This window comes from Pleurodeles waltl, chromosome 3_2, assembly GCF_031143425.1.
Source record: "Pleurodeles waltl isolate 20211129_DDA chromosome 3_2, aPleWal1.hap1.20221129, whole genome shotgun sequence".
Taxonomy (NCBI): domain Eukaryota; kingdom Metazoa; phylum Chordata; class Amphibia; order Caudata; family Salamandridae; genus Pleurodeles; species Pleurodeles waltl.
In genome coordinates this window covers 100,414,976-100,429,636 of record NC_090441.1, presented here as the reverse complement: position 1 = coordinate 100,429,636, position 14,661 = coordinate 100,414,976, and positions in this window count along the sequence as shown.

Here is a 14,661-nt window from a genome sequence, read left to right as displayed (position 1 = left end):
TTTAGAAATTGTGGGCACTTTTTGATCCGTGGATAACTCCAGGTTGACAAGACTTCACAAATCCTTGACCATTGGTATGGACACATGACTGGATCCAACAATGGGTGTCCAGAAAATTGTATAATTTTGAATCTGTTGCAAAAAAAATCTCAAATGGGGAGGGATTCAGGCACATTTAACCTGTAGCAAGCTCTAAGACCTGCTTAAGAACAATAGTGCTTTGAGTGCTGCCGGCTCTGACATCCAACAAAATATGGGCATTGCCTGCATACTTGGCAAAAGTCACACCTAACTTCCTTAACAGAAGTGGCGATCGGCGCATGTGCACATGAAATAGGAGTGGTGATAATGCCAAAACATAGGGAATACGCCATGGGGCAGGACTCCAGACAGATGAAAATGAACCAATTTATACTATCTTTGTTCTGTCGGTGAGAAAAGAGTTAAGCCTCTGATGGCTAACCCTGACAGACAGAAGGTCAGGATCTCTTAGTCAATGGTGATGAAGGTTGCTAAGAGAGCTAGTAAGATCAGGGCTTCAACACCAACGTTATCCACACTAGAGCATGTATAATTTCGTTAGAACACTTTACTATATAAGCTGTACCATCATTTTATTCACATAATCACTGCCTATTTTGTAATTCTCTTGCCCTGGAATACATTTTTAATAAACATTCATTCATGATGTTTCAGAGAAGTAATAACAAATACTTCAAAAAACTATTTTTGTTAAAAAATATTTATTCGAATGTTTTAGATATTACAGCTATCTGATCATAATGTTAAGCAAGCATACTGCTACCTCTTAACATAAGAGAACAAAGCATCATAATGTACATATAAGTTAAAATATTTCAGAAAAATATTACATACTAAGATAAAATAAAAGTAACAGTATTTATTGTATTAAGCATTTTTATATTTTCATTGTTTCAGTGAAGGAGGTGAATAAAAGGAGGATGGAGGAAGTAGGAGATGAGGAGGAGGGAAAGAGGATAAGAATTTCCTGCATAACTTTTCACCAATACAACCTTTAGAAAATACAACACAGAATAGTACATATGGTATACGTAGAATATACAATTTGGCGTAAGTTTTCAAAATAGCTTAATTGTCTTTGGTAGGATAGGGAAGATCATAAGTTTTCCTCTGAGAAGAACAGTGATTCAGTACATCTATTCCTATATGTATAAAATACAGTTCTTGTGAATGGGAGGACATTTAGGGGCATATTTATACTCTGTTTTCGCCGGAATTGCGTCGTTTTTTTTTACGCAAATCCGACGCAAAACTAACTCCATATTTATACTTTGGCGTTAGACCCGTCTAGCGCCAAAGATCTTGGAGTTTGCGTCATTTTTTAGCGTGGACACCTACCTTGCGTTAATGATATGTAAGGTAGGCATTCCCGTCTAAAAAATGACTCCGAGGCATGTGCGCCGTATTTACACTCCCGGGCAAAAATGACGCCCGGGAGTGGGCGGGTAAAAAAAAATGACATCCAGCCGTTTTAGCGTCATTTTTTAACGCCTGGTCAGGGCAGGCGTTAAGGGACCTGTGGGCTCGGAAGGAGCCCAGAGGTGCCCTCCCATGCCCCCAGGGACACCCCCTGCCACCCTTGCCCACCCCAGGAGGACACCCAAGGATGGAGGGACCCATCCCAGGGAACTTAAGGTAAGTTCAGGTAAGTATATATATATTTTTTTTTGTGGCATAGGGGGGGCCTGATTTGTGCCCCCCTACATGCCACTATGCCCAGTGACCATGCCCAGGGGACATAAGTCCCCTGGGCATGGCCATTGGGCAAGGGGGCATGACTCCTGTCTTTGCTAAGACAGGAGTCATATCAATGGGGGTTGGGAGTCTAAAAAAATGGCGCTAATCGGGTTGAGGCGAAAATTTTGCCTCAGCCTGACTTACCCCATTTTTTGGCGCCCAAGCTCCATTTTCCCCTACGCCGGCGCTGCCTGGTGTAAGTCATTTTTTTTTACGCACACCAGGCAATTCCGCCGGCTAACGTCATTCCATAAATAAGGCGCCCGCATGGCGCTTTGGAATGGCGTTAGCCGGCGTTAAATGTTTTGACGCACAACTGCGTTGGCGCAGTTGTGCGCCAAAAAGTATAAATACGGCCCTTAGAGCATTTGTCCTTAATGTGATAAAGAGGTGAGGAGAGAAAGCTCAATGGGAAGTCTACAGAAGTTGGAACCAGGAACCTATGCTCTGATTTAGAGTTGATGACGTACATTTCTCCATTTTCTGAAAATAAGTGTTATAGCAAGAGGACACACCATCAGTTGAATTTCACCGACTATACAGAAATCTGTCTGAAAAAAATCTGCCATTCTTTCACCTCCTAATTTAGTACCTTCCACAAATTGGAGGACTTCCTGTGTTGCAATGCCATGATACCAGGGCCGTCACTCAAAGGACCATGCTTTGAAAACCTCTTGTCAACTAGAAAGTCGAGAACAATGTGGAAAGTACCTCTGGACATCTGAGAGCACTATAAGTTGGAATTCTCCCTGGTTTTCTTTGGAATACTCTGTGTTAGACCTGGCATCTTTTGGCGCATATCCCCCTGTCTTTTTGCTCTCTGACCTCCTGTTTTTCTGATATGCTGGACTCTGTTTTTGCTGGTTTATTGTCTCTGCGCACTTTACCACTGCTGATCAGTGCTAAAGGGCAAGTGCTCCCTGTGTGAATTGTATTGGTAATTGTTTTTTTTCATGATTGGCATATTTGATTTACTAGTATGTCCTTACTAAAGTACACTATGGCCCTCATTACAACCCTGGCGGTCGGTGATAAAGCGGCGGTAAGACCTCCAACAGGCCGGGGATAAAAAAAAAAAAAAATAATCACGACCATGGTGGAAACCGTCAACACAGACAGCCACTTTAACACTCCGACCGCCACAGCGGTAGAAACAAACACCGCAGCGGTAACCGCCAACAGACAGGCAAAGACAATGTACCGCCCACTGTATTACAAGGCACCAATCCGCCACCTTTTCCGGGGCGGTACCAACGCCATCAAAAGCACGGCGGAAACAGTACACAGATGGGAAACCACTCACCTCTCTACACCCTACGAGGAACCAGGACGCCATGGAGCCCGAGTTATAGGTGCTACCAATGTTGGTTTACCTCCTCTTCTACAAGGAGCAGCAAAGACGACAGCAACGACCACGGTGAGTACTGCACCTAGCACACAGGGGAGGCGGGGAGGAAAAAGAGAGTGACACACACACACGCAACACCCCCACCCTCACCCACAACACCATACACACAAACACATGCAACAACATTACATATACACCCCGTAAGCCCCTCGAAGAACGCAAGGACAAAAGGAATTGAGTTAAACAGTGATATTTTAGAAATAGTCAGATATACGTAAAGAATCAAAAAACAGTATGTACAAAACTATACAATATGTACATAAGATTGTACATTGTCCTTTGCAAATGTCCGTGGGCCACTGGGCCAAAAATCATGGGCCAAGCCCACACATGATACCTGACTCTAAACGGAGAAAACACTGCTGGGGCATCAGGTCGAAAATAAACAGGCACCTCAGGGGGAAGGGGCGGGGGGTCACCTCAGCCGGATGAAGGGACGACGCCACTGCTCCACAAGGGGGCTCCATGCCTACTCTTTGGTCAAGGGGAGTGCAAAGCCACAGTTTCTCAAGTCTCTCAAGTGGGTGGGTTGCCCACTGCTTTATCCTGGGGAGTGCAAAGCCACAGTCTCTCAAGTCTCTCAAGTGGGTGGGTTGCCCACTGCCTTATCCTGGGGAGTGCAAAGCCACAGCCTCTAAAGTCTCTCAAGTGGGTGGGTTGCGCACTGCCTGGTCCTGGGGAGTGCAAAGCCCAAGTCTCTCAAGTGGGTGGGTTGCCCACTGCCTTATCCTGGGGAGTGCAAAGCCACAGTCTCTCAAGTGGGTGGGTTGCCCACTGCTTTATCCTGGGGAGTGCAAAGCCACAGTCTCTCAAGTGGGTGGGTTGCCCACTGCTTTATCCTGGGGAGTGCAAAGCCACAGTCTCTCAAGTGGGTGACATGTTCCACAGGTTCTGGAGGGGGCTTAGTGCCCAGAGTGCTTCATTTGTCACGGATTCGGGCGGGTCTGATCAGGACTCTGGTTGGGACACCCCTTGAGGTCACCGATTATCCTAAAGAGGTAGTATACTGGGGCAGAAGAGTAGCTAAAGGCATACACAGAAAGGACAGCTATGGACAGGCACAGGAAGGTAAAGGCAGAGCAACCCTTGCGTGAACAAACAGGAAACAGATTACTAATGGACAAACACGCTGGGGTTGGCCACAGAGTAAGGCGCAGAACCTCCCACAGTGACAGGGAATGTCATTGCCTCTGTGCAGTTTGCTCTTAGAGATAGTCACCCTGCTAGCCCCATAGAAAGGAGGCAGCAGAAGTGATTCTGTCTCTGGATCCTAGAGCACAAAGAAGGATAGTACCTTCATACACAAGACACGCTCTTGTGGGTCCAGCTGGAAACACAGTGGCGATTCCTGAGAAAACAGCAATAGCACACGGTCACTGTTAGGCACGAAAGACAACGTATAACATTAGACAAGGATGGGGGCTGGAATTGCCTCCTAGAAACCAGGAGCCAACCCCAGTACAAAGGAGGACACTTATTCACTGGTGAAGACTGATAGAACACTTACCAGACACAAATACCGAGAGGAAACAGAAACAGAAGGGACAAACTAAGAGACAGAGGCAGGAACTGGAAACAGGCTCAGGCTGAAGCAAAGGCAGGACTAGGACTGGAAAACGGTGCAAACTTCTGGCTGGAACAAACAGAGACAGGACTGGGAAACAGAGAGCATGCTCTGGCTGGAACAGGCAAGGACAGGGCTGGAATACAGGGAATAGGAATAAGCAGTAAATAGGGATGGGAAACAGAGAGCAGAATCGGGCTGAAACAAGGCAGGAGCAGGACAGAGAAACAGGGAGCAGGCTCTGTAAGAAACAAACAGGTACAAGGCTAAGAGGTAGGGAGCAGACTAGAACAATCAGGAGCAGGGCAGGGAAACAGGAAACAGGTTCAAACTGGAACAGAACAGGACAGGAACAAGACTGGAACACCATCCGATAAAGGGTCTGTAACACAAAGGAATCGAACTCCAATGCACGACGGGGATCTTGAGGAAATGGCTGCTTATAAGCAGTTCCAAGCTGCAGAACATCCCAGGTGGAATCACATGACTGGGCTGCACAGGAGAGGTCTCAGGTGTGTGTAGTTTCAGACACTCGCAAGTCCTGGAGCAGAGGATCCAGTGAACAGGAGCAACTGGACTTCTCCCATAAAAAACAATGGGAAACAGAATCCAGGCTTTCCTGACTACCAGGCTGTGCATTATGGGATTTGCAGTCCCAGGAAACAAATGTAGTACTACAAAAGTATACCATGGCCAAAAGAGAAACAAACCGGAGTCAGCAAGGGAATCTAGATAACTGTTCAAGGTGATTCCCAGGCTTCCGACAGTCCCCGCACAGCACCCCCTAGAGATGGGACAACCGAGTCGTAACATCATCCTGCCAAGGACTGGGGTAGTGGATGCTGTTCTCCACTGGTTCTGGAGGGGGCTTAGTGCCCAGTGTGCTTCATCCTGCCAAGGACTGGGGTAGTGGACGTATCTCTCCACTGGTTCTGGAGGGGGCTTAGTGCCCAGAGTACTTCATCCTGCCAAGGACCGGGGTAGTGGATGCTGTTCTCCACTGGTTCTGGAGGGGGCTTGGTGCCCAGAGTGCTGCACATGCTGTGTGGCAGGTCCCATTCCCTCACCTGGGTGTGTATGTCACGAGATTGCCTGGGAACAGGTAGCATGATACTCCAGGGAGTCAGAGACACACTCCATCCTGCTGCGACTTTGCCTGCCAACTGCTGGTACTAACAGTGCTGGTTGTGGTGCCTCATGTACGCTGTGCAGGGTCCAGGACGTTTCCTGCAGCCTCGGACGTCTGTCCACTGGGAAATTTTGTCCATGTCGGCTGTGGTGGCACTGTCTGTGCACGTCGCGGGGCTGGTGGCGGTGGTTGCGGCGGTGTCTGTGGCGGAGATGCTGCCGGTGGTGCATGTGTCAGCACCTTTGGAGGGAGACACGAGGAGGTCTCCTGCAGCCTCGGACAGCTGCCCACTGGGGATGATGCTGGGGACAGTTGCTGGGGCAGCAGACGTGCAGGTGGCGGTGCAGGTGGCGGTGTCTACTGCCGTACAGGTTGTGGCTCTGATTGCCAGAAGAGGTGACACCAGTCCCTCAGCCGGAGGCTCCGTGCCGTGTGCTGACTTCCCTTTAGCCTTGTGCCCCTTCCCCACCTTGGAAGTCGCTGCTGGGACCTTGGCACTGTCCCATTGTGGCTTGGAAGAGGCCTTGCTGGTGGTTGGTGTGGCTTTTCCCTACGGCATGTAGGCCCCTTCTTCACCTTGGCAGATGGCGGAATGGGCTGATCCTTGGCCTCGCTAGGTGGCACACTGCCAGCCCTGATGGGTGCTGCCCTCAATATTACAGGACTTGCAGAGACCACAGTGCTGGAGGATTTGGTGGCTGAGGTGCTGGGCTGGGATCTGGACATCCTGGCCGTAGGGGAAGGACGGTGGGGGAGGTGTAGGGAAGAGGTCAATGTTAGCCAGGAAAAGTTTTTTAGACACACTGGGACGGGAAGATGGAGGGGGTTTGGGAGTGGAGGAAGAGGTAGTGGTTGTAGGAGGTGTACGTCTGAAAGTGGCTGAGGATGTAGTGCATGCAGGTGTGAGTGGAGACGAGACTGGGAGGGAGGAGGAGGACGTAGAGGAGGGGGACACAATGGAGGCAGTGGATGTTGGTGTGTCTGCATGGGAATGGTGCTTGTGTGAGTGCCTGTGGGATGTGTGGTGCTTATGTTTTAATTGTCCACTCTTGTGTGTTGATGAGTATGCATGCTGGTCTGATAGTGTGCTTGGTCTGGGTAGTGGAAGTTGGAGGGGGGAGGCTGGACACAGGGACAATGGCTGCCATCAGTGCTGAGGCCAGAGCCTGAAATGCTCTTTGTTGGGCTGCCACGCCAGAATGAATGCCCTCCAGGTATGCATTTCTTTGCTGCAAATGCCTCTCGACACCCTGGATGGCATTCAAAATGGTTGATTGCCCAACAGTGAGGGATCTCAGGAGGTCAATAGCCTCCTCACTGAGGGCAGCAGGACTGACTGGGGCAGGGCCTGAAGTGCCTGGGGCGAAGGAGATGCCCACCCTCCTAGGTGAGCGGGCACGGGAAACACGCTGAGGGGCTGCTGGGAGGGCGGTGCTGGTAGGAGGGGGGTGGCGGCTGTACCTGTTGATGCGGTGGGCACAGAGGTGCCCGCCACCGCAAGGGAGCTCCCATCAGTGGAGGAGTCGCTGTCACTGGTGTCTCCTCCTGTCCCCGTCGTGGAGCTCCCCTTACCCTCTGTCCCACTGATGCCTTCAGACTCCATAAATTCACCCCCCCGGGCCATGTGGGTTGCAGCTTCCTCCTGCTCCTGTGCCAATGCTCCTCCGTCAGATGATGCTAATGCACACAAGGACTGGGTGACAAAACAAAAAGGGGAGGAAAGACAGAAGAGTCACATGGTCAATGCCTGCAACACCACTACCGTTGGTGGACACAACACACAGGGAGCAGCCCTATGCACCAGCCCATGCACTAACAGTTCAGGGGAAAAGCACATGCCCATGGGGGACACTGCCTAGACCCATTTGATGGGCAGCTGGAACTCACCGGAGCCTGCCTAGGTGTAGAGGGCCACTACCAATTTTGGGGTTGGTGTGGCACTGAGCCTGCAAAACAATGGATCTACCTTGGCGCGTCTGCCCTGGCCTAGGGGAACCCACAGCCCACTTCCCCCACCCAGAAACCTCATTAAGCGCGCAGAGTCAGCTGAATGAGACTGTACTCACCCCCTTGTGGCTGCTGTGATGCCTTCAAGCGCCCATCCAACTCAGGATATGCCACCGCCAGGATCCGGAACATCAGGGGGGTCATGGTGCGACGGGCACCCCTTTCACGTTGGGAGGCCATCCCCAGCTGGGCCTCCCCTGTCTTCTTGGTTCAGCGGCGCAGGTCCTCCCATCTTTCTCGGCAGTGGGTGCTCCGTCTATGGTAGACCCCCAGGGTCCGCACTTCCTTGGCGATGGCACGCCAAATCCCCTTCTTCTGGTGGGCGCTGACCTAGAGGAATAGTGAAGTAAGAATGGATGAAACTCCCCCATCCGGTTCTTCTTACTCGTTGACCACAAACCTCCCACCCTGGCCCAGAAAAACATACACTCACCATCCTCACATGCTGGCCTCTGCCCCAGTCTCTTCCATCCACAACACTCCATACATTCATGTGCCATGCATCATGCTCACAGTGTACTCACCTGTTTGTCTGGAGGACCGTAGAGTAGCGTGTACTGGGGGAGGACCCCAGCCACCAGTTTCTCCAACTCCTCTGCAGTGAAGGCAGAGGCCCTTTCCCCAGACACTGTAGCCATTGTCTCGTCCAGACTCAGGTCACAGCAGCACTTGCAGTATACGTCCTCTCCTGTTGAAGGTCAGGTATCAAGTGAGTGAAGGGATAGAAAATGGCGGTCACGTCCGTGGCGGTGCGTACCGTCACCGCCGGCGTACATCATCATTGGCTCCTGGAACCCATAGGGCCCAATGATAACCAATGCTGAATTGCGCCACGGTGTTCGACCGCCTACCGCGACACTGCACAACGCCAGTGCAGTTACCTCATTTCCCCATGTCCCTCCTTGCAGGTCAGGCAGCCGCCATTTCAGGGGGGCACATGGCAGGGCAACTAACTGCATCACAGCACTTTTGGCCAGGAATACGGACAGACAGCGCCACACACCGATTACAGCACAATTGTTCTAAACAGCCTTGTGAAACCTATGTGGTGTATGACCCTCTGCTCACCCTTCTCCTCCATAGGGCACTTCCCTGGGCAGATGATGAGATGGCGTCATCCTCCGGTGTACAGCCCCCTGGTGGACCTGTCGACAATGGAAGACAGACACATCATCACCTACAGACTTGATCGTGCCACAATCCATGAACTGTGTGCCCAGTTGGAGCCAGACCTGATGTCAGCTATCCGCCATCCCACAAGAATCTCCCCTCTAGTGCAGGTCCTGTCAGTACTCCATTTCCTGGCCAGTGGGTCCTTTCAGACAACAGTGGCCATGGCATCAGGGATGTCACAGCCAATGTTCTCTAACGTGTTGTCCAGACTGTTGTCTGCTATGCTGAAACACATGCACAGCTACATCGTTTTCCCTCAGGTGGCGGATTTGCCCACAGTGAAAGGCGGCTTTTATGCCCTGGGAAATATCATTGGTGCCATTGATGGTACACATGTGGCATTTGTCCCCCCGCAGGAATGAACAGGTGTACAGAAACCGCAAAAGCTACCATTCTATGAATGTGCAGATGGTGTGTTTTGCAGACCAGTACGTCTCCCTTGTGAATGCCATGTATCCTGGCTCAGTGCATGACGCTTACATTTTAAGGAATAGCAGCATCCCTTATGTGATGGAGCAACTCCAGAGGCACCAGGTGTGGCTAATAGGTGAGCCCAAGGTCCCAACACAGTTGACATAGGTGTCTGGGTATGGGAGAGTCCCAAGGGTTGGAGGATGTTGTCCCTCGATATTTGCAGGTGACTCTGGTTACCCCAACCTGTCATAGCTACTGGCCCCAGTGAGGAATCCCAGGACAAAGGCAGAGGAACACTACAATGAGGCACATGGGCGAACTAGGAGGATAATAGAGAGAACCTTCGGCCTCCTGAAGGCCAGTTTCCGGTGCCTCCATCTGACAGGTGGCTCCCTATACTACTCACCCAAGAAGGTGTGCTAGATAATCGTGGCATGCTGTATGTTGCACAACCTGGCTTTGCGACGCCAGGTGCCTGGGCCTGATGTTGGTCTTGTGGCAGCTGTGGAGCCTGTGGACAGTGAAGAAGAGGAGGCAGAAGAAGAAGATATAGACAACCAAAACAACATCATCATGCAATACTTCCAGTGAGACACAGGTAAGAGACTGGCACTGCTTCTCTCATATCATACTACTGTAGGACATTGCATTAATCTGCCTTTTTACCTCAGTGTATGGACCCTGACATGTGACTTTGGCTTTCCATTTCACAGATCTGGGTCCCACTTTCTGCCTTCTGCTATGTTTACTGCTGCCCAACGACTGTCTAACATTGGTATGTGAACATGAACATTGACATTGCTATATTTCTTAGCGGTTGCAATTACACATTTGTGAAAGTACAGACTGACTCCAGATTGATTTGTGATTCAAGGGTGTTTATTTCTGTGCAAATGAGTGGAGGGGGTGTGCAATGGGCTGGGGTGATGGTGAGGAATGTCCATGGTAGAGTCCAGTCTCTTGGTCTCACAGGTGCATTGTCCAAGGGGGATAGGAAGTGGAGTAATGGCAGTTGAAAGTTGTCAGAGTGTTATTTCCTGGTGTCATGACCACACAAACTTGCCAAGTCAAATCAAAGAAGTGCATGAGAAAAGCAAAGAGATATCCTCAGTGGAGACAGCAAAGCCCAAACTGGAAGAAGGTTTGCAGAGTAATCTTGCGCTTATTTCAAAGGAAGAATCAAGAAGAGAAGATCCAAGATGGCCGCTGTGAGTACTGAAGGTTAGTTACAGTTCTAGTCTTGCAATCAGTTGGTTGCTAGGTTACGAGCTCTCCAGCTGGAAGCCTTGCACTTCAACTGAGGTCTGACAGGAATCAGCTGTGTGGAGAGAGAGCGCGCTTCAGAACAGAAACTCCTGTGAGGTAAAATTACATTTGAAGATTATATTACAGAAAACAGATAAATATTGTCAAGGTTTATTCGAAGAGTTTGATAGTAGACCGTTCCCGTGGAAGTCGGCAAGGCTACAGAGTTAATGTATGAATTAACCTTATGTTTACAAGGTTCTTGTTTAAGATATTAAAGTCAAAGAAAAAACGAACTTTAAAAGAGCAAGTATCTACAAATGTCAAGGTTATAAACAAAGGCCAAGTTTAAAGGAGAAACGAACTGTTAACAAATAAGCATTTACAAATTCAATGGTAATAAACCAAAATAGAGTTTAAAGGAGAAACAAACTTAAATAAACAAGCATTTACAACTACAAGTTATCGACAGATGTCGAAGTAAGGAAGGAGAAACGAACTTAAATAAACAAGCATTTACAAATACAAGTTATCAACAAATGTCGAAGTAAGAAAGGAGAAACGAACTTTAATAAACAAGCATTTACAAATACAAGTATTGACAGAAGTCACAATAAGACAGGAGAAATTAAATAACATCAGCTGATTTGAAGAACGCATTATCACCAACTATATATATATATATATATAGCAACATAAAACCAATCTCTAACAAAGGTTGAGAAGTTCTTCCAGAATCAGTAATAAGCATTTTTTTTAAGAAGAGATATCATTTATAGAGAGAAGCAAGGCTACAGAGAACTCAGGGTGAGTGAAGAAATAATAGAATTAAAGAGAATTAAGTGTTGAGAGTAGAAAGTGAAACATTGATGTTGTATGTCCCTAGTAATTGCGACTGTGACTCTTGCAGGTGCTGTATCCAATCTTAGATGTGAAGAGGCAGACTGAGTACTGGCGTTCATCATCTCTGTGGCAGTCTCTCTACCATCCCATTCCCCTTTCCCCCTCTGGGGTACTCAGCACGAAGGATTAATATTCGTTGTGAGTAGCTCGGGTCGGGACTAAGGACTTATCTTCTGCTTCTGAGGAAATCGAATTGAAGTATCCTGACACCTGGCGGGGGTCTTGGCAATATTCTCTGTCTTGTTCCTGGATCTCAGGGACCGTTTGTGGGCTGGTTCCCTTTTGCAGGGGGTGGGGTGCTGGTGGCCTGTTGGTCCTGTGGTGGGACCTCCGGTCCACTAGCGCCGGCGGAGGTGGAGGGCTGTTCATCGTTCAGGCTAGTGTCAGGGGCCCGTTTGTGTGCCACTGTTTCCCTCACTGTGTTGGCCAGATCTGCCAGCACCCCTGCAATGGTGACCAGGGTGGTGTTGATGGACTTCAAGTCCTCCCTGATTCCCAGGTAGTGTTTCTCCTGCAGCCGCTGAGTCTCCTGAAACTTGGCCAGTACCGTTCCCATGGTCTCCTGGAAATGATGGTATGCTCCCATGATGTTGGTGAGTACCTCGTGGAGAGTGGGTTCCCTGGGTCTGTCCTCCCCCTGTCGCACAGCAGTCCTCCCAGTTTCCCTGTTATCCTGTGCCTCTGTCCCCTGAACCGTGTGCCCACTGTCACTGACCCCAGGTCCCTGTTTGTCTTGGGTTGGTGAGTTTGCCTGGGGTCCCTGTAGTGGTGGACACACTGCTGATTGACGTGTCCTGGGGACAGAGGGATGGGCCCGCTGGGTGGGTGCTGTGCTGGTGTTTCCTGAGGGGGGAGGGTCTGTGGTAGTTTGTGACTGTGGCAAGGGAACCGACTGTCCAGAGGTCCCTGATGGGCTGGCTGGTCATCTTGGTCCAGGCGTGAAGAGCTGCTGTTGTCACTGTGGGCCTCTTCTGTGGGGGGACTGGATATGTCTGGCACCTTCTGTCCAGTGACGTTGGGTAGGGGTCCTGTTGGGGTGTAAATGCATAGTTATTGTATCTGTGTGTGCCATCTCGTGCAATGGGTGAGTTATCCTCTACTCCTGTGCTTGCATTATTGTGTTTGCCCTTGTGTGATTAGTGATTTTGGGGTCTGGGTGGGTATCTGTACTGGACATGCTTTGGTGATGGGTGTCTATACATAGGTGTTGCATGCAGGGCTTGGGATTGGGATGGGTGGGTTGTGATGGTGGGGCCTATGTGAGGTGTTGGAGTGATGAGGTGAGGGTGGGGGTATGTGGGATGGGGGATGGGGAATATAGTAGTAAAGATATGGCTTACCAGAGTCCAGTCCTCCTGCTAATCCTGTGAGGCCCTCAGGATGCAGTATTGCCAAGACTTGCTCCTCCCATGTTGTTAGTTGTGGGGGAGGAGGTGAGGGTCCACCGCCAGTCCTGTGTACGGCTACCTGGTGTCTGGATACCACGGAACACACCTTCCACCGTAGGTCGTTCCACCTCTTCCTGATGTCATACCGTGTTCTGGGGTGCTGTCCCACTGCATTGACCCTGTCGACGATTCTCCGCCATAGCTCCATCTTCCTAGCAATGGAGTTGTGCTGCACCTGTGATCCGAAAAGCTGTGGCTCTACCTGGATGATTTTCTCCACCATGACCCTGAGCTACTCCTCAGAAAACTTGGGGTGTCTTTGAGGTGTGGGTGATGTGTGAGGTGATGTTTGTTGTGCTGTGTTGTGTTTGGGTGTGTTTAAGGTGCGTGGATGTTGTATGAGTGATGGTGTTGTGTGTCTGTGGATGCTGGTGTTGTGTTTGCTATTCTCTCTCTCTGCTTCTTCAAAAAAATGTCGTTGTAAGGGGTTGTGGGTAATGTGGATGTGTGTTTTATAGTGGTGTGAGTGTGTGGGTGTGGTGTGTGTATGTGTATCAGGTGTGTGTATTTTGATTTGTCCAATGTGGTTGTGTTTTGTAAATGTGTGTGTATTTTGAGTGTGGCGGTGTGTACCGCCAATGGATTACCACGGTTGAAAGACCGCTGCGTTGATTCGTGGGTCGTGATGGTGTGGGTGTATTCCTGTTGGCGTGACGGTGTGGGTTTTGGTATCGCCAGTTTATCACTGACCTTTGGTGTGGCGGACTTGTGTGGGTGTCTGTATTGTGGCGGATTACGAGATGTGGGTCGTAATACCTGTAGCGGATTTCCGCCGCGGCCACGGTATGTTGGCGGCCTTCAGCATGGCGGTAAGCGGGATTTACTGCCAGGGTTGTAATGAGGGCCTATGTGTGTCCAGAGCCAGTAAATCAAATGCTACTAGTGGACCTGCAGCACTGATTGCCCCACCCACATGAGTAACCCTGTAAGCATGTCACAGACCTGCCACTGCAGTGTCTGTGTGTGTAGTTTTGCACTACCAATTCGATCTGGCAAGTGTACCCACTTGCCAGGCCCAAACCTTTCCTTTTACTACCTGTAAGTCACCCCTAAGCTAGGCCCTGGGTAGCACCATAGGCAGGGTGTTGTGTATTTAAGAAGTAGGACATGTACTGGTGTGTTTTAAATGTCCTGGTATCGAGATACTGCCAAACTCGGGTTTCACTATTGCAGGGCCTATCTCTCCCGTAGGTTAATATGGGTATTGCATTTAAATTCCTCTTGATGGTAATTTCCCCTTGGGAGCAGATAGGGATATGGAGTTTGGGGACTCTGAACTCACAATTTAAAAATACATTTTTTTGTAGAGTTGGTTTTTAGATTGTCTGTTTGAAAATGCCACTTTTAGAAAGTAGGCATTTTCTTGCTCAACCATTCTGTGCCTCTGCCTGCCTGTGGAATCCATGTCAGGGTCAGACCGACAGTTGGGCTGTTTGTGAATTCCCTATAGACAGTGACACAAAGGGAGCTAAGGTGTGTCCTGCATATCCTGATGAGTCTCCTGGGCTAGAGTAGGGAGGGAGCAGCTGACACCTGCACCTGAAAGGGTTGTGCCTGTCCTCACATAATACAGTCTGCGACCCCCTGGAGT